Here is a 23,286-nt window from a genome sequence, read left to right as displayed (position 1 = left end):
AGGAGGGCAGGGGAAGGGGGGTTTTTTAAAGGAAAACTGTATTTTAAAACTTTTCAATAAAAAAAAAAAAAAGAAACATTCACACTGACTTCACTAAATTGCTGCAATGGACATAGGCACTAGGTAAATGTTTCCCTGTTTTCTGGATGAATTATTCACCTATCCATGATGTCTTTTACTTTGGCTATGAAGGATGAGGGGGGGGAATCTAGATCCTACATTAAAGACAATTTAACTATTTAAACCATGGGAAAGATACTGAAATGGAGGATTAATTTACGTATTCGAAATGTGATTTGAACATCTGACCTATTGTTGAATAGAATGTTTTGGAAGGAGAGGGGGGGGAACCTATCAACTCTTCTAGATTTAGAGTAGGGGGACAATATTAAAGGGGTGGGTCTTCTCCATATCCATCTTCCAGATTTAGAAATAGAGACATTTCTCGATCATATTGGTTCATGGCTGAACGTAGCACTGAAATTCCATCATGTTCAATGCAATCATCCTTCCACTTCAGACTTTTCAAAAAACATTGGGAGATTGTCATACCCAATGTAGGGTTAAACCAGAGAAATAACAACCATATAAATTTAGGGAAGCCAGGTGTAAAAAACATACATCTTAATAGTATGAAATTTCTTTTCCTGGCAGACTTACGATGTGATTAGGGCAAGGACCATAGGCAACGGTGCCACTTTTCATTTAAATGGAACTTCTCCTCCATCCCTGCTTGCTACAATGTATCACCCAGACTGCCAGATGAAAGAGAAAGGGCCATTATCCAGATCCTTATCAGCCTCCACAATTATAATTTCTGATGATCAGGAGATAACACTACAGGTGAGAATGGTCTACCACCAAATGACAGAGACAAGTAGGCAGCTCAGTAGATAATTAGCTCGCTTGGTAATCGCTTGTTTCTGCAAATGTTATTATTCATGGAGAACAGAAGGCACACATCTTTCTGGCAGCACCTGGAAATAGCTGGATCTAATAGCTGGGCAATTAATGTTAGACTCCAACTGTAAACATGCTCACATCAAAGTCAACTCAGTCAGAATGAATAGAAGTCACTATAGAGCGAGGGAAATGCTCAGGATGGGTTTGTTCATATGGTATGTACTTGCAAGTTCTCATTTAGAAATTTAATATGAGGGACAAGTATTGTTGTTCAGTTGTTAAGTCATGTCTGACTCTTCGCAACCCCCTGAACCACAGCAGCTCCCCCCTCCACCGTCCTATCAGAGTCTGCCTAAACCCATGTCCATTGCATCAATGACACTATCTAGCCATCTCATCCTCTACCGTCCCCTTGTGCTTTTGCACTCAGTCTTTCTCAGCATCAGGATCTTTTCCAATGAGTCTTCTCATTAAGTGGCCAAAGTATTTGAGCTTCAGCTTCAATTATCTGTCCTTCCAAAGAACAGTGTCAGGGTTGATTTCCTTTAGAATTGACTAATTTGATCTCCTTGCAATAGAAGGGATTCTGAAGAGTCATCTCCAACACCACAATTTGAAAGGACCAATTCTTCAGTGCTCACCTTCCTTTCCAACTCTCACAGCCAGGACAAATGTACCACCATGAATTCTAGTTTCGTTAATTCTGGTTTTTTTGTGGGGGAGAGTGTTTATAAATGGTACCTTTTTAATGTAGATTAACTGGCAGACCTACTATAAATTTGTAAAGCATAATGACTCACAACTTGGTTTGACCTAGTTGAAGTCTAATCACCTTTCTCAGGGGCCATCCAACTACACAGTTACCTCTATGGTTCAGGCCCAGGATTTGAGCCAAAGGATGCAGTTTAGAGAAAAGTAAATGGCTTCTATCCTGTTTAACCAAAATAATATTTAGAAATGCATATCTTATAAAGTTGTGTGAAATATCAGCACCTCAAATTATGATTACCAGGCTTTAATTGAGTCAAGACAAACAATGCTTGCACAAGAATATCTTTTCAATGTCCGATGGAGGTCTGACGTTCCAAAATGAAGACAATGCTAAGTATTTGAGTATTAGATTCAGGATGGGGGCTGGGAGAGAATATCTTTAAATACCATTTCCAAGCAACAGTGATGAAAAATGGGCAGGTCTTCATCTCCAGCTTTCTAAAGCCTTCCAGAGACATCTGGTTAGCCACTCTGACAAATATCATGCTAGCGTAGGACCACCTTTGGCCTGATCCTCTAGGGCTATTCTTGTCACAATTCTTCAATATATACGTCATTCATCCTTTTCCTCTTTCAAAGTCCCTGCTGAACTCTACATGCAGATCACATCCCTCGCAATCTACCTAGCCCAGATGGAGTTAGAAAGAGGCAGCTGAGGCTTAGCAGCAGTGCTATTTCATTCAAAGAAGGTTGATGTTATGTAGGATGTTATGCAGTGATGAATTGCTCAAAATGAACAGAGAAAGTCTGCTAAAATACAAAAGTGTATTAAATACAGTTGGTTAAGCATTACACATGCATGCACACACTCATGCTCATTTGCTCATTACAAAACCAATCGGGTAATGCACGGGGATTGGGAAGGCAGAAGGACTCCATAGATAATAGTTGCATGGACAATTGAAGGTGTTTAGCCAGAGACCTGTATAACTTGTCCTTTTATCTTTTGCCAGCAGCAACTGCCACACATTCCCTTCCATGTCATCTCAGCTTTTGGTTGACTGTTATGTGATCCGCTGCATGGCAGTTAACCATTAGCTTTCTTAACTCTGGTTGATGTTCCCTGGTCCTCCTCTGACATGGATAGATTGCTTTCTTGTGATTGGCTGTTAGGACAGTTCTTCTCTCTGATGCTGGTATCCAAATTTGAATTAGTTGCTTTTCACCCTCTGCACATCCATGTTCTTCCTTAGGATCGACTTCCATTTATCTTTTTCTCCAATTTTTTTTTACTTCTTGTCATTCCTTCCTCCCCCGTAATACCCTTTTGGCTTTATAACCAAAGGCAAACCTATCTATTTGAACAATCCGGCCTGGTCTGATGGGTTTGGGGTTTGGATTTGATTTTAACACAGTTTTAATTGTTGTATTATATTGGGCATAATTATTTAATCTTTTTTAACTTTTGTATTTATATTTCGATATTTATTGCCCTGTACACCGCCCTGAGTCCTTCGGGAGAAGGGCGGTATAAAAATTTAATTAATAAATAAATAAATAAATAAATAAATAAATAAATAAATGAATAAATAAATAAATAAATAAATAATAAATCACATTTGCACGTAGTCCTTGACTTACAACCAAAATTGGGACTGGAATTTCCATTACTACGCAAGACAGTTATTAAGTGAGTCAGACCCAATTTTATTTCCATTTTTGCCAAAGTAAATCACTGCATTTGTTAAGTGAATCACACAGTCCCAATCCAGCTTCCCCTACTCCTTTCTCTCTCAGTCACTACCTTTTTACTTCATCCTTTGGAATCTGAATAGTGTGTCACACAGCGTGTCACAAATACTCCCACATAGCAAACTTACCCCTTCCACTAGGCACAATAAAATAATGACCTGGTTACACAATAAAATATTGTATCACCAGATTGGGAACTCATTTTTATAAGGTATTTTATACCAAAATACTTAGCTAGAGTACCCCAAAATGCTTTAATCTTGTATGACAACATACCGTATCTAATAAATTTCCCAGTATACTGTATGTTTGGGCTCCATCTTTAAAATGCATTGTAGTGCACATTCAATCCCTACAAATGTAGAATCATGACATTATAAACAATATAGTCCAGGAGTAGGCAACCTTGGCTCTTTTATGATTCCTGGACTTCAACACCTAGAATTCCTGAGCCAGCCATGCTGGCTCAGGAATTCTGGGAGTTGAAGTCCACGAGTCATAAAACAGCCAAGGTTGCCTATCCCTGATGCCTTCACCCATTTAAAAAATAAAAGTAACCACAGTTACAAGCACAAGTAATCATATAACTGGCTGAGGATTCATGCTGAAAGAAAAAGGCAGTATTACAATAAATAGTCTATGAGCAGGTGATATGAGATCTTGAAAAACAGGCAGAAATGTGTTAGAGACTGTGATCAAGAAGAATGCATTCCAAGAAAACAGGAAATAAAAGATAAATCGTAACAGATATAAGACCACAGAAAAATCAGCAGCCAGTGTATGCATTGTAAGCCCATCACTGTTGCAAATAAAATTATTCTGATGTATATTATTTCCTTTAATTTTGGTATAGTCTCACTCAGACTAAAGCAAACCAAACAACAAATTCCCCTGAAAATATACCAACATTTTCTCTGGCGGTAAGATGTCTGTTTCACTAAAGTGGTCCAATATTTTTTTATTCAGATTGTTTCAAACCTCACAAAGAATATGTTCCTCTGCTAACTGATTATCCACATTCATGTAAAGGAACTTGGCTGTCAGTTTAATCTCCAACTACGTAAAATCTACACAAATAGTGAGGCTACCCAGTACACCAAAACTGATAGCGTCTTTGGTGTAGATCCCAAGAGGAAAAACTTTCATTCCTACTCCTAGTATATCTTTTGAGGCGAGGGATTGATAGTTCCTCCTTGTAGAAGATCTTCCTTGGTGGGAAGATCTGGCTTACATCTTGCTCCTCCTATATTTTGCGAATATCTGAAGACTCAAAGGTTATTTCTCTCTGTGTTATTCTTACTCTTAAAGCCTATGAAATCCTTTTGATTTATACCTTTTACCTCTTTTTAGAATTTTAATAGAATAACAGAATAACAGGATTGGAAGGGACCTTAGAAGCTTTCTAGGTCATTCGAACAAGAGACCCCATACCATTCCAGAGAAGTGGCCATTCAGACTTTTCTTAAAAGCCTCCGGTACCCACAACTTCTTAATGCAAGCCATTCCACAGGTTAATTTTTCTCACTGTTAGGAAATTTCTTGTTAGTTCTATGTTGCTTCTTGCCTTGATTAGTTTCCCTCTATTGTTTCTTGTCTTGCCTTTTTGTGCTTTGGAAAATAGGTTTCTTTTTTATTTATTTCATTTTTCGAAAATAGATTTCTTCCCTACAAACTTCTATTTTCCTGAAGTCTCCTCCAGTTTCCCCAAATAATCCCAAAATGGGCTGATGACTTCTATCTTACCCTTTTTAATAATGTCACCATATCACTGTCACGCCAGCTGTGGCACTTGGAAGCTACTCAAAATATTGTCTTTAAAAGTGCAACCCCTAGTGGCAAAAATGTTCTGTTTTATGTGATGCCACAAATGTACAGATTCTTCTTTGGGTATTATAAGCACAGTCACCATATAGTATTTTTATTTTTTTTATTTTAATCCCATTTATATCCTGCCCTTCTCCGAAGACTCAGGGCGGCTTACAATTTTAAGCACAAACCAATGTGCTTAGCAGTAGCCTTCATTCTATGTATATGCCTGCTTATTAGGGCTTTCGCCCCCCCCCCCCAAGCGGCATTATTACAAAGTCAGCTTAATTGCCCCCAACAATCTGGGTCCTCATTTTACCTACCTCGGAAGGATGGAAGGCTGAGTCAACCTTGAGCCTGGTGGGATGCGAACCTGCACTAATTGCAGGCAGCTGGTGTTACTTAAGGAGGCATTAGCCCACTGCTCCACCAAGGCTCTTATATAGTAGGTGAGACTTTACACATACATTTCCAATCACATCTCATTTTCAAAATTAAAGCTGTGAGAAATAGCCTTTTCAAACCACACAAGCTGAACAATTGCACTAGTTTTTAGTTCTGTTCTTATTCTGGGTACTATGTAATCTCACAAAGCCAGCCTGCATACATCCTCCCGCAATGCAGGAACCTTACTAGACCACATGGAAAAATGTCAAAAACATTGCCAAGTTTTACTCACTCACAACATCTATACATTTTACACGTGTCTGATGAAACTGCCCTCTCTTTCAGAAGAAAAGACCAAAGCTAACATAATTATTGCCGTAGTGTGAAACGGTATTTGAGGGTCTGTCAGAAAGAAGAGTGGGTCAACTTATTTTCCAAAGCACCAGAAGGCAAGACAAGAAACAATGGATAGAAACTAATCAAGGAGAGAAGCGACCTGGAATTTCTCCTAACAGTGAGAACAATTAACCAGTGGAACTGCTTGCCTTCAGAAGTTGTGGATGCTTCATCACTGGAGGTTTTTAAGAAGAAACTAGACAGCCACTTGTCTCAAATTGTAAAGGTCTCTTGTTTGAGCAGGACTAGAAGATCTCCAAGAGCCTTGGTGGAGCAGTGGGCTAATGCCTCCTTAAGTAACACCAGCTGCCTGCAATTAGTGCAGGTTCGCATCCCACCAGGCTCAAGGTTGACTCAGCCTTCCAGCCTTCCGAGGTAGGTAAAATGAGGACCCAGATTGTTGGGGGCAATTAAGCTGACTTTGTAATAATGCCGCTTGGGGTGTGTGTGAAAGCCCTAATAAGCAGGCATATACATAGAATGAAGGCTACTGCTAAGCTTGCAAGCCGCCCTGAGTCTTCGGAGAAGGGCGGGATATAAATGGAATTAAAATTTTAAAAAAAATACCTTCCAGCTCTATTCTGACTGAGTATGTTATTTGATCAGCCTTTCTGAAGAATCAAAGACTTTTGCAACTCTTTGAATATTTCATATTCAAGTAAGGACTGTAAAAAATGTGGAAAAGAATATTTGAGAATCTCCTGGTGACGAATTTCCTTGGTGAAGAATGAATTTTCAGGGCTGATCCTGCTGTCAATTGGTCATGCCAGTGCTTTTTTTTTGTAAAAGAAAAGAAAAGAAAAAGAAAATGTGCCGGACCTCACACACGTGACACAACCCGCCTTGCCTACCCCTACAAGGTTCCATCCAAAAAAAGGTGCCGGAACTCCATTCTGGGCATTCTATGACAAAAAAGGCCCTGGTCATTACAAACTGGAACTGATGCAGTACTTGCCACAGGAGCAGCAATTCTGCTTCAGATCACCACTCGGGGCTGGGAGTGGGGGCAAAGTAATATGACCTGCAAGTGAAAGTAAGCTTTACATCTTTAACACAAAGCCTTTATTTGTATGCTGTGCCGGCCTCTGTTACGCTCCACTGCTGGATACACTGCTGGGTTCTTGAGGATTGTATAGTTTTTTTCTGATATGTCAAATTCCTTAGAATAGAAAAACATTCTTCCCCACTGACCTCACCATTATAAAGAGTCAAGTTGGGAACCACGAGGAAAACTCAAGGTTTCTTAAGCGCAAGATCTATTTTCATTGCTATATTTTTATTTTAGAAGCCCAGTTTATGTAAATGCAGCAAGTGCTTGTCTTCTCTACTAAGGCCCATTGCTTTTACCTGTGGACGTTTAAAAGAGCCTTTCTTTGATATATTCACACATCTGTCAGACTAGGTTCTTCAGACAGAGAGCAAAGTTTATCAAATACCAAGAGAAGCTCAACAGAAGCTCAACGGGATATAAATGGAATTTAAAAAAACAACAGTTGAGCTATTAACTATATGTAACATACAGAACTTCCTGAGAAACAAAATATTTCTTTGATGCATCGATGCACAATTACGGTGTAGTGGCAGTTACTCTTCCTACCAGTATCTAAGCCGTGCTGGTGCAGTAGTTAGAATGCAGTACTGCAGGCTACTTCTACTGCCTGCCGGCTGCCTGCAATTTGGCAGTTTGATCCTAACCAACTCAAGACTAACTCAGCCTTCCATCCTTCCGAGGTAAAATGAGGACCCAGATTGTTGGGGGCAATATGTAAACCACTGTGAAGCAGTATATAATTCTAAGTGCTATTGCTATCTGTGTTCACACTCCCTTACTGTTTTATAAAATATACGTATAGACATTTCAGATTTATTTCTGAAACAACGAAGGGGTTAAAATTTGAGCCTCATTAAAAGACTTAAAGAAAGAATATCACTGTCTAGTTATAATTTCAAAGGTGAAAGCAACCTACAACTAAGAGAAATTTCCTGACAGTGAGAACAATTAATTAGTGTAATGACTTGCCTCCAGAAGTTGTGGGTGCTCCAACACTGGAAGTTTTTTTAAAAAAAAGATTGGATAACCATTTGTCTGAATAGTATAGGGTTTCCTGTGAGAATGGGATTGGACTAGAACAGGGGTGTCAAACTGCCAGCCCATGGGCCAGATGCATCATAGCGAAACTGCGCCCACCCCATTGACAGCAATGGCAAAAAAAAGTCACAATACGTCCCAACATGTCACGTGACCTTGCGAGTTTGACACCCCTGGACTAGAAGATCTAGAAGGTCCCCTCCAAATATTATTCTATTATTGGTTTAACTGTGCTTAGTGAGTTGAAAGGGAACACATCCAATGTCATAAAAGCTGCTTATTTTCCAAAGGAATTCGTTTCTGTTAAGAGTTTACAAAGCCACACACCTCTGCAGTTGGTCAAAAGAGAGGCATTTAGTTTATTTCTAGTTTCTCTGTAAACATCGCCTTTTTGGACATAATCTTTCTAGCCTTGATTTTGAATCTAATCAACTGAATATTTGAACATCATTTGTGAACATCATTTCCTATTATAGATTCTAGTTACAGGGAAGGGAATGTGGACTTTAAGTGTAGTGTGAGAAAAAAATATAAATTTTGAATGATGCATTCCTGATTCAAATTGCATTCCCACCATGCTGCTTTTAGCTATGAAAACAAGACATATAAGCAGTTAAATCTAACTGGGCATATTTTTTCTTTGATATGTTATAGTATTTTGGAACAGTGCAGTGATGTGGTATGGGGTTGCAAAGGATCAGATTCCAAACCATGAAAGATTTAAAAATATCCAGAGTACATTTTCATACAAGAAAAGGGGGGGGGAATGCTAGAATTCATAATTGCATTGTCACAATTTGTTTGCCTAACAAAGTTGTGTGAACAACTACTGTGTGATGAACCTTAAAAAACGAAGTGTAGTTCAACTGACTTTGACTGTGTGATCAGTGGACCCAGTCAATGTTTTTCATCCCACGCCTCCCATATTATAACTGCTGACTTGAAATTAGTTTTGTTTAGAGGTGCCTTTGTTAAGGAGTAGAAGAGCAGTGGTGGGATTAAAATATGCGAACAACCGGTTCTCTGCATGGATGCTGCTTCCGGAAGTCCATTCTGGGCCTGGGCAACAAAAAATTAGCTACCGGTTCTGTGGAACTGGTGCAAACTGGCTGAATCCCACCACTGTGGAAGAACTATAATTTCTCATTATTGTAGCTCTCCATATCTTAGTTCATATTAATCAGCAAAGAAAATATTTCTTAAGGGCTGAACAAATTTTCAAACCAATGCCTGTAAGTATTACTTGGGATACTAGAGTTTGTAGCCCAACACATCTGTAGTGAGTCAGACTGAGGAAGGCTATACAAAAAAAAAAACAACAAAGCAGGTGACAACATATGAGAATCCAGATGTTGTTAAAAGTAACTTTCAGAAACTCAATCTTTCCTGATGGGAATATTAAGATCATCTGGAACATCAATCATCTTCCATTCTTGGAGTAAGAAATACCACAGAACCTATATCTAAGTAAACATACATCATGCTTTTCAAATGTTATGTTTGTTTTTTTCTTAAACCACCAGATATTTTCAGGATACCCATGAAAACCAAGTCTAAAATTTTCTCTGTGATGCAGAGAAAAAATACTGTATTATATAGTTCAGAACAGCTCTGAACTGAATAAATCCTTGGCATATCTTAGCTAAATTATGGGTGTAAATTTACAACTTTTCTGACTTTTAATGACAGCAATAATAATATTCAATTTCTATAACCTTTTGTTGTGCATGATTCACAAACATTATTTTCCCCTTAACTTTAGATAAAGTTTAATGTTTCCAATAGATCCATAGTTATTCTTTTTTTTAAAAGGCTGAACCATATTAGACTGCTATGTTTTCAGAAAGAATAATTTTAGGAATTCGAAGATCTAGGCTTGATAGTCAATATATATATATATATATATATATATATATATATATATATATATATACACACATATATATATATACACACATATATATATACACACATATATACATATATACATATATACATACATACATACATATATACATATATACATATATACATATATATATATATATATATATATATATATATATATACATATATACATATATATATATATACATATATATATATATACATATATATATATACATATATATATATATACATATACATATATACATATATATACATATATACATATATATATATATATATATATATATATATATATATATATATATATATATATATATATATATATATATATATACATATATACATATATATACATATATATATATGTTTTCTGAGGTTTTCGCGGGTGCCTGTATGTGGATCCTTGGTTTTTCGGGTTTTTCCCCGCGTAGAACTAAAGGTGTGGGCGCAACGTTTCGACGGAGTCCCATCCGTCATCATCAGGCTTTAGCTTCCTTCTTCTGGGAGAAGCATGTGGCTGTTAGTTCCTCTTTTTTAAACTGCCAGAGGGGGTGTGTTCTGTGGAGGTGTGCTCTGATTGGGTAGGGGACCAAGTGTGTTCTGATTGGGTGGGAGTGTGTTTTGAATGGTGGGTGTGTTCTGATTGGGTGGGGGTGTGTTCTGAGTGGATTCACCCAAGTGCCAATCAAAGAAGCCTTGACAGCTATCCAAAATAAATACAACCCCCCAAAACACATCCTAGATCTGACCAACCACTGCCTATCTAACACATACTTCATCTACAATGGACAAAGATACAAACAAATGGAAGGAGCACCCATGGGATCACCCCTCTCACCTGTCATCGCAAACCTCTACATGGAACACTTTGAAACCCTCGCTCTAGAAAAATCCAACCACAAACCCAAACTCTGGCTCAGATACGTAGATGACACCTTCGTAATCTGGCCACACGGCAAAGAAAAACTGGATGACTTCCTCATACACCTCAATAGCCTACACCCCAAAATACAATTCACCATGGAAACAGAAGCTAACAATCAACTTCCCTTCCTTGATGTCTTAGTCTACAAGAAATCCAACGGCTCCCTAGGACACACTATCTACCATAAAAAAACACACACAAACCGCTATCTGAACGCACTCTCACACCACCACCCAGCACAGATCAACTCCGTAGCCAAGACACTCATCTCCAGAACAAAACACCTAGCTGACGAACAACACCTAAAAACCGAACTACACACTCTCACTAATGTACTAACAGCCAATGGATTCCAAAGAAACACGATTACCAACTTAATCCGAAGAGAGACACCCACAAAAACCCAAGACAGAGAACAAGAAAATGGCAAAGCCCTCCTCCCATACTTAAAAGGGACCACAGACAGAATCAGCAAGGTCCTCCAAAAACACAACATCAAAACAGCATTCTACACAGACAGAAAAATATCCACCATCCTAAGAAACCCCAAGGACATAATTGGGTTAGAAAACCAAGGAGTATACGAAATCCCATGCACCACCTGCCCCACCACATACATCGGACAGACCAACAGAAGAATAAGTGCACGCATTGAAGAGCACAAAAACTCACTCAGAAAGGGAGAACAAACTTCATCCCTGGTCCAACACTTTGAAGCCACTGGACATGAAATTGATTTTAAAAAAACCAAAACTATCGCCAAAATTGAACATTTTAACAACAGAATAATCAGAGAAGCCATTGAGATAGAAAAACGCCCCCACAGCATGAATACACGAGATGATACCTCTCGTCTACCAGCCATTTGGAAACCCGCCTTGATTGACAGACGAGGCCCAACCACCAAGAATGATACCAGACCCAAACTCATGATAACATCACATGACATCACCACCACACAACCATTCAAAAAGCAAATCCGAACCCACAACAATAAAGACACACAACCACAAAACAGAAACCTAACTACAGCTGCAACATCAGCCACTTTAAACCCCTCCAAACCACACAATAAGCAAACTGACACCCACTATAAAAACATGGCACCACCACAAACACGAAGCCGAACAAAAGCATCACAACTCACCAGCTCAGTTCTGGAGCTGGCAGCTGAGACCAGCCCATCCACTCAGAACACCCCCCCACCCAATCAGAACACACCCACCATTCAAAACACACTCCCACCCAATCAGAACACACTTGGTCCCCTACCCAATCAGAGCACACCTCCACAGAACACACCCCCTCTGGCAGTTTAAAAAAGAGGAACTAACAGCCACATGCTTCTCCCAGAAGAAGGAAGCTAAAGCCTGATGATGACGGATGGGACTCCGTCGAAACGTTGCGCCCACACCTTTAGTTCTATGCGGGGAAAATATATATGTTTAAGTATTTGTCAAGGCTTTTTGAATGGACCTTGCTAATTAACTCTTTCTGGCCAGACCACGCATTGCTCCTGGAAGCAGCAGGAGGAACACTCCGGCCTGATGATGACGGATGGGATTTCGTCGAAACGTCGCCACAACTTTCTGAAGATGAAAGGAACGCGGGAAGAATCCCGAGACTCTAGATCTACATATATATGTATGTATACATATACATATACATATACATATACGTGTGTGTGTGTGTGTGTGTGTGTGTGTGTGTGTGTGTGTTAAATGTTTATCTTATTTCTTGTTTCAGCCTAGCCCAAGGCCATCTACAGGCAGTAGCCACAGTAGTGGCAGCTCATATTTGTGTACATTTTTTGGCTTGCTATTCTTTGTTAGCAAGCCAAAAATTTACACAAACACACACACCTATATATATATAGGTGTGTAGAAGCCTTGGCTCATAAAGAAGAAATTTGCCTACAATAAAGACAAAGAAATAATCATTGCTGAAGACAGGGATCTGTGATACAAAATCTATTTTGAGAAGTGTGTGAGGGACAGAGGGAGTTCAGACTGAGTAAGTGAAACAGTCTAGTATATAGTTCACAAATTACTTTTAGCTTTTCTTGACTATTAAGTCCAGCTTCTGGCAGTTTATAAATATATTTTCAATCACCTTTCTGTGACTCATCCTGCAATGCTATGGTAGATTCCCCAGAGGTTTTCCATCCCAAACTGGATGTGACACCTGAAATCTAAAAAGACGGCAAGTTGACAATCTGAGGCTGGAAGCCATTGGTTGTTTCCTCCTTCTTCTTTTTTGCCTGTTGTGTAGAAGATGGCTGCGACAGGCTGTAACCTAGTTTTCTAAACATCTCTTGCTTCTGTAATCAAATGCTGGCATTCTTTTGTTAAGGGTTTTTTGTATTTTGCTGCTGTTGAAAACAACAGCATGAAAAATATTGTCTTTTGTTTCACCTAAGTCTAATTTCTTCTCTGGAGCAACCAAAGTAGGAATAGAATCATACTAGAGAACTACTTTCCAGGAACTGCTGAAGAATCCCTTCTTAATGAGATGGGTGGCAAATAAATTTAATAAGTACAATAAATTATTCCTTAAAATGGATCAATTTCCTTCAGTTTTCATTCTGATTTATCTGAACAAGTGGAATCATAGATCACAATCTCAAGGATGCATACTTAAAAAGCATAATATTTAGAACCACGGAGAGCCATCTTCATTTGGCTAAAGCCAGTGATGGGATTCAACTGATTTGCACCACTTTGACAGAACTGGTAGCTAATTTTTTGTTGCCCAGGCCCAGAATGGACTTCTGGAAGCGGCATCCATAGAGAACCAGTTGTTCACATATTTGAATCCCATCACTGGCTAAAGCTATGTGTTCCAACCTCCACAACTTTAAGCTGTGCAGAACTCAATTCCCAAAACTGGGTTTATTAATATAGCATGAACTCTGTCTTTGCAACATGGCTAAAAACAGCAATGAGTGGGTTTGCTTGGTAATGCATGGGGTTAGGAAATAATCATAGATTGTTTGGGGGAGGTATTCAAACAATGGTGGGTTTTTTTGAAGCAACAATGGCTTAATGTGATGCACTGACAGAGACATAAAGCTGGTTTTTCATTTCTTCTATAGACTCTGCTTGTTCTCCATCTCCCTGTAATTTTGATATTCCGAGTCCTAGTTTATGAGAAAAATGAGAAAAACAAATTGTACAGTTTTCTGTATGTTATATATCATTCACAATCTTTTCTCCTATGTTTCCTCTTAATTATGTCTCTGTATTGCTTAGCCTTCCTCCTTGATGTAAACAAACACATCTTTAACCTGTTACGTCCATGAATCGGTGTATTTTTTCTTATTATTTTATTTATTTTATTTAATGGTAGCAAGTCAGGTAGGACTTTCCTTTGTAGAAGCCATTCTTATTATTTTTAACAAGCCTTCTTTATGATTTGTTTAATTAAATAATGTGTATGGCCACCTTGAATGCTGTACCTTTATTTCTTATTTCTCTCACATAAGCAAACTATCTTGGTTAGCTGTTATTATATAAATATGATACATAGACAGATGATATGTAGGAAAACTGGATTGGAAGTAGATGACTATAATTTTAAAACTGAAGAAACATCACTAATTTAATGATACTACTCCATACGTAATGTCCATGGGGGTAATGCACATGGATGCATAGTGGCTTTGGGCCAGTCAAACTTGAGTTATTTAAAAAAAAATAAAGATAGGATACAAATTTTAAAAAATAAGCCAAGAAATGCAAGAAATCTGCAAACTCCAGTAATAAAGTCAAAAGGCATAGTGGAAAAAAATGGGACTAAAGCTAGATATAATAGTTAAATGTATTCAAACTATTTACTCAGGTACAGCAACTAGCCTTAGAATTGATCAGTTGCTTGTGCTTTTTAGGATCAACCATCAACAGTAAAGGAAGAAGCAGTGAAAAAGAAAGCATGCTGCAAACCAGCACTTGGTGGAACAATCCGGAACACCTTGCAAAAGATATTCCGATGCTGTGTTTTCTCCATATCTATAAAGATCAGAATTTTGCAGTAATACTCCCTGCTACACTGCATGAAAGCAAAAGTTGGATTTTGAACAAGCAGGAAAGGAATAACAACATTATTATTATTATTATTATTATTATTATTATTATTATTATTATTATTATTATTATTATTATTATTATTATTATTATAAAAATGTTGGAAGGGACCTTGGAGGTCATCTAGTACAAGCCTCTGCTCAGGCAGGAAACCCTATACCATTTCAGGCAAATGGCTGTCCAGTCTCTTCTTAAAAACCTCCAGTGTTGGAGCATTCACCACTTCTGGAGGCAGGTTGTTCCACTGATTAATTGTTCTAACTGTCGGGAAGTTTCTCTTAAGGTCTAGGTTGCTTCTCTCTTTGATTAGTTTCCATCCATTGCTTTTTTATTGTCTTGCCTTCAGACTATTGACACTTTTGAACTTTGGTGTTGGAGAAGGCAAGAGAACAAATGGACAAAATCTATCTGGGAGTTGCTAAGGGTCGACAACAATTTTATGGCCCTTTATCAATTCATCATGAGATAAAATAAAGCCACTGTATTCCACAGATTCTAACTTCTAAGCATCACTCTTTACCTTGGAAATCAAGGTAAAAAAATCATCCAAAAGGTATATATGAATATTTATATTCATATATTTTATAAGGTTTGCAGCAACAGATATTAATGGTATCCTACTCCTTTGCTGCCTTGCATGATCAGCAGAAATACACTATCCCCTGTATTTAAAAATGATTAATTTAAATTCAGAGCTTGTGCACCTGTTTCAGAGAACTAAGCAGGCCACTGACAAGCATGTTTAACATGTCAGCGTCTCATTCAATGAACACAGGAATGAAGTACAGAAATGAAATTTGTCATTTGGAGTTATTTTTTTAAAAAAAATGAAAAGATGAATAAGAGGATTTGACAACTACTCTCTCTCATATAGAGGCATCTTGTATCACTCTATAACTTTTTCTGGCAGAATAAAACAAGAGAGTCCTATTTTAAGTCCTTAGTATTTGTAACATACTTGCTTTAAGTTTAATGCATTTAAAATAGATAAGCCTCATTTGGTACAAATTAAGTAAAGAGGCTGTTATTTGCAATAGAAAACCTCACATAACAACTATGAAGTTATACATTTTAATTACAGCTAAACTACATTTGAAGCTGTTGATACACCTTTAATCTCTCTTTTCATATTTTGGGCCACCTGTTTAGCTGAATCTATTTTACTTTGGTTGATTTTAAAAAAAATAACAGAATGATCTGTTAATGATTTTTAAAGTTACTCTTATTATCAGTTCGGCCAATCGCTACCACTCTTCTTTTCATACCATGCAGTGAGTATACTTTTGGCTGGAATTCTCCTGGCCTAGGGTGATCATTGCTAAATATTGATCCACACTATTTTTTATAGCGTATCGAAGTCTCTTTGCATGGAGAAGCAAAGATAGGAAAGTACGTTGAATTTTTAAAAAGAACAAACATAAGAGGACAGAAATGGAATGAAAATTTGACCAACGTGTTCATTATTATACTGTTTATGCAAGAATAAAAACTACAGAATAATTGTTCTCAGGATTTCATATTATACAGTGAGCATAAAAGCAGGTCTTTGGGGCAGAAATCAATACTTCACGGAGGAGAAAAAGCAGGAGATCTAGCTATCCAGCTCATCTGGCTTTCTCCATTTAGAAGGGAAATATCCCATACTGTCATCTCAAGAGCTCCATCATCTCCCTAACTCTGCTAAGCCTGCCGTCTAAGCTATGCCCTTCTGGGAATACGTATCAGATATGTTCACACACAACAGATTCCAGAAAATGAACAATGTGTTGAAATGTGCAGTCATTTCACTCTCATTTGTCTGCTTCCACTAACATCACTTAAAAATCAAACAAACTGAACTCTCCAAATTTTGGCTTGATTACATGTCAGACGTATTGCTTGCCTGGGAGCAACAATGATCCAGATGTTATGGGCAAACAATATCCTAGCTTAAAGTTAGTGGCAGCTGTAACTACACTTAGCACTTCCAGGTTAAAGTTCTAAAGTTCTAAGGTACCTTTTATTTCAACTTTGTTCATAAGAAGTAAACAATAGTGGATCTTAGTAGTATATATGAAATGGTTGTTAGCAGTGGTGGGATTCAGCCAGTTCTCTCCAGTTTGGCAGGACTGGTAGCTAATTTTTTCTTGCCCAGGCTCAGAATGGACTTTTGGAAGCAGCATTCACACAGAGAACCGGTTGTTCAGATATTTGAATCCCACCACTGATTGTTAGGGTTCTTGTGCTCATCTGGGTGTTGCTTTTATATCTTTGTCAATGAGTTGTGGCCTCTCATTGAATCCAGTTAGAAGTCAGATTTCATCATACAGGCAGGAAGATTAACGTGAGCATTTCACCATGAGCATTCACGTTCAAACCGCTTTAGTAAACCTAGGAAACATTTTATTACAGCTAGGTTGGTACATGTTGCTACTAAGTCATAAGTATATAGAAATATCTTCCCTAGTATAACTAGGAAATTTCATTTGAATACACAGCTGTCGAGTGTTAGGCACCATAGTTGAATACCACACTATCTATTACTTTATTATTATTATTTTTAAAAATGGACCAGATAAAGCTCTGCGTAATTACATAGTAACACTTGAATTGCTCAGAACCCACTTCTAACATTTTAAGGGGGGGGGAAGTGCCTAATTAAGCAAACTAAGTATGGGCTATTAAATGACAGTAGAAGTTTTCAAAAGGATGGAGGGATTTTAAGGAAGAAAGCTTCATGGGGAAAAAAGGCTTATTTCTTCCCTTCCTCAAGAGAGTACATAGTGCCATGTAAGAAATGTACATAGGAAATATACTAGAATATTAATGTATTATATATTATAATATAAAAATATAGCCATCATATGCTTGAACTTCACCTTCGCTAGCTGTCAGTCTGCCCTGAACTATGGGGGGAGGGAGCTGGACAGAAGGAAGTTGAATGCTTAGGGGAAAGTGAAACTAATGAAGCCAACTGCTCATCATACCTTCTGGAAATACCAGCTCAAGGTCAAAGCTCTGGGAATAGAATGCAATGGCTCACCAACTAGCCTGTCATTGAAGATACTGTTCCCAAAACAACTTATTTAAATATATTTGGACAGTAAGGGATCAGGGAAGGAGAGGAACTGGACAGGGATAGTTAACCAAGTGTGCAAACTTCAGTTCTGGCTATTGCTATACTGTAATCCATACCTCCACCTGGATTTCAGTAAATGTATACCTTTCACTACAAATGGAGTCAAGGGTTTTTCTTGAGTAAAGGACCAAGTCGGGGCAGGTCTGACCGGTAATTTTGAGGACAGTGCAGAATAATTACTATTAGAATAATGAGAAATCATTTCAGGAAACAAGTGGGCAAAATCAGACAAGAAAATGGCAGCCAACGTGCAAGATGTAATGTTGTGATCCAGCGTCAGCCTGTGGTTCCGGCAGCTGGGTCGGATGATTCTGAAGAGGAGGAGGAGGTGGGGTTTGGAGAGCCTTTGGTGTCAGAGGGAGGTTCTGATGCACTGCAGGACTCTCAGCCTGGCCCCTCCCATCTTGTTCAGACTCAGCTGTGTGAGCAGGAGGGATTGGAAGAAGACGATCCACAGCTGGCTCTGTTCAGGGACGCTAGGAGCAGGAGGCAATCTAGCAGAGTAGAACAGAGGAAGGCAATGAGGCAACTCGGGAGAAGGCAATGAGAAGCCATGCCTTGGGACTGCTGATAAAAAGGGAAGATGTGGGAGGTGCTGGTTGCTGAAGGCAACTGTTTGAAGATCTTCTGCTAGAGTCCTGGTCTGTTATTCTTGTTTAACTCTTATTTAACCTTTTGGTTTAAGTCTTGTTTGAACTTTTAGTTTCACTTTTGCTTGAACTCTTTGTAAATAAATAAATTTGTTTGGGTTTTTTCCAGCCTGTTGATTATAAAAAGGGGTTGTCCCTGACATTCAAACAGGGCCGGTCGTAGGCTGGAACAGAACATGTAATTTGATTAGAAACCATTGCAATGATAGGTATGTAGGTAGGAGAAAATGTGTGTTTCTTGTGTGTATGAAAGAACACAAATACAGCATGCATCTTTATTAAAAATTTCCGTGCTAATAGAGACAGCAATAAAACTGCCTATGAGAACTGTTGTATGTAGCCAAACATAGAAAAAAACCATAAATACAAATAATCTAATGTAGATGGACAACAAATGTTATATTGTTCCTTGATAAAATGGGATTTTGAGTGTTATATTACTAAAGCAGAAATCTTTTGGTAAATTTGGACTACTCTGAACAAGAAAGCTACATAGTTTATCCCTCTAACCCAGGGGTGTCAAACTGCCGACCCATGGGCCGGACGCGTCATCCAGAAGCCATGCCCACCCCATTCCCGGCAATGGCAAAATAGTCCCAATACGTCTTGCAACATCACATGACATTGCGAGTTTGACATGTCTGCTCTAATCAAATCAGTCCATCATAGGTTATATTTGTTGCCATTCAAACTAGAAGACAATGGCAATATCAAATAGCTTGGCAAGCTGAATGTCATTTGAAAACTCACTGACCAATGGATAAAAAGATTTCAGAGAAGAGAAGAATCAAGCAGTTTTCGTATTTTGCCCACGGAGAAGCAAAACCTGCCTCCTGAATCAGTAGCTGTTTCAGTTTCTTAGATGACTAGAAACCTTAACTCAAACAACAACAAAAAATAAAACAACATTGCCCAAACACCTGGAAAAGTGGAATATTCTTCATTCATTAACAGCACTCAAGTTCAGAACTCAACTTCCATTATGTATTATGCATGCAGAAGAAAGTTCTCTAATGTTCTAAGAAGCTTCAGCTCTCTGCAAATTCATCACTAGTAGAGCATAAATCATAGCAGGCCATTCTAAATCTTCATTTATAGGACATCAAGTTACTAACATATTTTTATATAAAGTTGTTTTTTTAGAATTTCGTCCATGTATACCTCTCATCCAGAAAGTGTGAAGCTCTTTTAAGCAATTCCATGTCTTGTACACCAAAGGAAGAGGGGAGGATTCCTTAAAAATACTGAAATATTTACATTTTATTGCCATGAAAACTATGTGGATGTGTCCATGTACTCCCTTCTTTCAGCTCAAAGAAGTCTTTATCTTACATTTTATGTCACATATAAGAAATATCACAAAGTGCACTTTAGCTTTTCTAAAAACCCTTTGAATATTTTTGGATCAGATGCAATCTTTTGAAAATATCATGAAAAAGAAATAGATTGTAGGTTAAAGCATATGTCATAAAATAGGCCTTAGTGTAGTAGATTTCCTATTTAATGGACACCATCTGATGAACCTGAATTTTGCTTGAATTTTAGACAATTCCCACTTTCACTGAAACAATGTAGCTTGGGATGGTGAGATTATCTACAAAACAGCAGGCCAACCAGATGCAACTCTTTACTCATCTGGAAGTAAGTTGCCTGTGGGTTTCATTTCTTAGAAGTATTTTTAACAGCTCCAGCTGCAGTATCAGCACTGCCGACAAGGTTATCTTTCCACCTTCTTCCATGATCCCCGATACAGTATTAGGAAGCACAAGTCTGAGTGCAAACTTTTACCATTCTTAAAAATCTTTTTAAAAAGTGCCATAAGTGGAGTATTGAAGCAAGGACCTATTTCTGCTTGAATTTATAGTATCTATGTCATCTGATGTTTACAATTCATTCTTCCCACTGAAAGGTAATATGGGGAGGGGGGGAAATACAAGCACAAGATTTCTGCTTTATTATTTTAAACATTTAATTATATAAATTCCCTTTTTGATTTTTTTGCAGGGAAAGGGAATGATAAATTCTGCTTTCAAGTTGAAATTCATAATTTAATCACTTTTGTAGGGTAATTTGAGCAAATATTCAGTGATATAAAACTTCTATTTTTTGTTTCATCTTAGTATTTTGATCATAAGCAGACTATCATTTTACATCTTAAAAATGCACAGTTACTATCATTATTATTTTTTGTACTGAAATCAGAGGGGCAGTAGTTTCAGACAAAACTTGAAACATTGGTCAGATGTATCCAAAATAGGTGTCATTACCATAGACACAAACACATTATACAGAGACTTAACTCAGTTGTCATTACATTTAAATTTATTTTGGGGAGAAACCCCTGCAGTCTATGTAGCAAGAGTTGGTTTTAATAAACTTTGATCCAGTTTGCCATGATTTAATCTTTTAAGATACTGAAACTTATTCAACTTCTGTTGATACTGTAATCCAGTAGCTTTTCAAATCTATCTATCTATCTATCTATCTATCTATCTATCTATCTATCTATCTATCTATCTATCTATCTATCTATTCCCCCATCTCATTTCAAAGCAACTCTGGACAGCTTACAGCATAAAAACATTAAAATCATCAAAGATAAATCAACAGTTATCGGTGATGTGCTCCTAGAGAAATTGAGGGTAGCAAGCACAAAAGAAATGTTACTTTAAAAAAATATTCATGGTTCTCACAGAATATGACAGATTCACCATTTAGCAGACATCTGTTTTGCACTTTGATTATGGAAATGTAGACAAAATATTTATGATTCCCTTGCCTTCTACTTGCAAAAAAATTGAAAGAATGATTCAAACTAAGGCTATCCTCATGCCACTGGTGTTTCTTAGAAGAAATGTCTATGATTAACACTATGGCCACCATCCCTTTCATGGGACTTGGTGCCAACAAATTAGTCCAATGTGTCCAGATGTACTGTACATATATTAGTGTTGCTGAATCCAGAGGGAGACATCTGGAATTATGGTTCCTCTGAATTGCAGTAATAGTCCCCACTTTTTAAACAGAAACTGAAATGAAGCAGGACCAGGAGAAAAAAATTTTTCCACGTTTTTAGGTTCTTGGAGTCATTCATTATTAACAATAACAGGGAAAGTTATGTCTATCAGTATGGGCATTCATGGAGGATAGATAGCAAAGGAGCACTTGACATATGTTATTGCACCATGACACAAATTATGTGACTTAGATACGGTACTTGTTATAGGTCATGATCTTATCATACATAGTAGATACATGTATTTTGCATGATAAGGTCACGATGAACAGTGTGTGCCATCATTTTGACATTGTGGTTATTTGTCAGGGATGTTGCTGCCTTAGCACAGTCCATTGGGAAGCTTTTGGTAGTCTTGATGAGGCTTGTCAGAAATGCAGATAAGGCTTTGCAATGTCAACTTGCATTCTATAAAATATCTTATCTAATGCATTTGGCCTTCTGACTTTATCTGCTGTGACAAATAAGTCAAATAGATTTGCCTCTCCAAAGAATTTCATGTCCCACATATATAAGAAGCATATTTCCTATTAAATAACATTTTCTTATTTTGTTTTTTTTAAGTATTGACTTCTGAAACATTTCAAAGTGCATTAGATTCATTCGCCATAAAATGTGACCTAACTGTGGAAAACTCACCCCCAAAACGTCACCGTGGAAAAGATCCAGATGATCATTTTACTGATTTCAAATTTCATGTTATAGTGAGTCACTGTTTTTTTGTTATTGCTATTGTGGTTTTGTAGCCAGACAATCAAAGATCAAGACCTGCAAGATAACATTGGTCTTACGCAGAATGTCATCAAAATTTCAGCATGAGGACATAGCAACAAGAAGGTGCCAAATATAGAAACATTTTTATAACTGATGAAGAAACAAGATAACTTAACATTGAATATGGGAATGAAATCATTAAAGGCAAATTCCTAGAAAAAGAAACAGCATCTTTGATACATGAGTTGAGCCAAGACTATGGCTGATTCATTCCAACAGGATTATCCCTGTGTTCACAGTCAGGCACAGCAACATACGAGAACAATTCAGAAATAAAATCTCCGTTTGGTTATCAATAACAGACACTAGCAGATACAGAACTTTTATTATACACATTAGAAAACTACAACATTACATTACTTTTCTACATAATCACCATTCAAACTGAGGCACTTGTCATAACGTCTTACAAGGTTTGAAATTCCTTAGCAGTAGTCACTTGGCACATCACAATGGAACTGCTTCAAAAGTTCTTGGGTGTGTCTAGCATTATCTTGAACCAACACCACGCCAGAAGTGGTGCCATAGAAAAATCCCACCAAATGTGAAGATGCCAAAGAATCTTTGGTTGTGCTAGTGCTAGTGCAATACTGCTAGTGAAGCTCATAGAGTGTGGTTCAACCATCAGTTCAGAAGCTACTGTGAAACGTTACAAAAATTCAGACAAGCCATCCATAATAAGAGTCGGGCATGCGTGTGGTTTTGGTTCACAATAATGCTCACCCGCACACCACTAGACGCACCCAAGAACTTTTGAAGCAGTTCC

The sequence above is a fragment of the Vipera ursinii genome (assembly GCF_947247035.1).
Source record: "Vipera ursinii genome assembly, chromosome: 5".
Lineage (NCBI taxonomy): Eukaryota > Metazoa > Chordata > Lepidosauria > Squamata > Viperidae > Vipera > Vipera ursinii.
Note: the sequence above shows the minus strand (reverse complement) of the source record.